Source organism: Labrus bergylta, chromosome 20 (genome assembly GCF_963930695.1).
Source record: "Labrus bergylta chromosome 20, fLabBer1.1, whole genome shotgun sequence".
Taxonomy (NCBI): domain Eukaryota; kingdom Metazoa; phylum Chordata; class Actinopteri; order Labriformes; family Labridae; genus Labrus; species Labrus bergylta.
Genome location: NC_089214.1, coordinates 198962 through 200000, shown reverse-complemented (window position 1 = coordinate 200000; position 1039 = coordinate 198962). Strand labels below are relative to the sequence as shown.

Genomic DNA, 1039 nt, shown 5'->3' with positions numbered 1-1039 from the left:
GTTTTATAAATAAAGATTATATTATATGATGTAATCACTACGTTAGCATTACGTTAGCATTACGTTAGCATGTTGATGGTCATATTATCATCACATATACTTTAGTTCATCGTTGTTATTATCAGCAAACATTAAGAGAAGAAACAGACTCACCTCTGATCTGTCCGGCTGCTGTGGTCTATGTGGAGAGACAGGGAGGAAGGGAGGAGGGGGAGGGGCCTGAGAGGGGAAGAGAGGGAGGAGGGGTAGGGGCCTGATAGGGAGGGAGGGAGGGGGAGGGGCCTGAGGGAGAAGGAGAGGGAGGGAGGAGGGGGAGGGGGAGGGGGAGGGAGGAAGGGGAGGGACCTGAGAGAGGAGGAGAGGAAGGAGGGGGAGGGGCCTGAGAGAGGAGGAGAGGAAGGAGAGGGAGGGGCCTGAAAGGGGAGGAGAGGAAGGAGAGGGAGGGGCCTGAGAGGGGAGGAGAGGGAGGGGCCTGACAAAGGAGGAGAGGGAGGGGCCCAAGAGGGGAAAAGAGGGGAGGGGCCTGAGAGGGGAGGAGAGGGAGGGAGGAAGGGGAGGGGCCTGAGAGAGGAGGAGAGGGAGGGGCCTGAGGGAGAAGGAGAGGGAGGGAGGAGGGAGGAGGGGGAGGGAGGAAGGGGAGGGGCCTGAGAGAGGAGGAGAGGGAGGAGGGGGAGGGGCCTGAGGGAGAGGGAGGGAGGAGGAGGGGCCTGAGGGAGAAGGAGAGGGAGGGAGGAGGGGGAGGAAGGAAGGGGGAGGAGCCTGAGAGAGGAGGAGAGGGAGGAGGGGAGGGGCCTGAGAGGGGAAGAGAGGGAGGGGCCTGATAGGGAGGGAGGAGGTGGAGGGGCCTGAGGGAGAAGGGGCCTGAGAGGGAGGAGGGGGAGGGGCCTGAGAGGGGAGGAGAGGGAGGGAGGAGGAGGGGCCTGAGAGAGGAGGAGAGGGAGGGGCCTGAGAGGGGAGGAGAGGGAGGGAGGAGGAGGGGGAGGGGCCTGAGAGAGGAGGAGAGGGAGGGAGGAGGGGCCTGAGAGAGGAGGAGAGGGAG

The 1039-nt window shown here is 62.8% G+C and overlaps 1 protein-coding gene across 3 annotated transcripts in view; it reads right to left on the bottom strand.

The window, feature by feature from the left end:
- arhgap28 (Rho GTPase activating protein 28) overlaps positions 1-449 on the bottom strand; it is a 13097-nt gene extending 12648 nt beyond the window's left edge. Inside the window, exon 1 of one of the 3 annotated variants that reach the window (XM_065948820.1) lies at positions 154-449. The gene's annotated coding sequence lies outside the window, so the exon portion shown is untranslated. The other 2 variants (XM_065948819.1, XM_065948817.1) reach the window with 2 other exon arrangements.
- Between the last annotated feature and the right edge of the window lie 590 nt (positions 450-1039).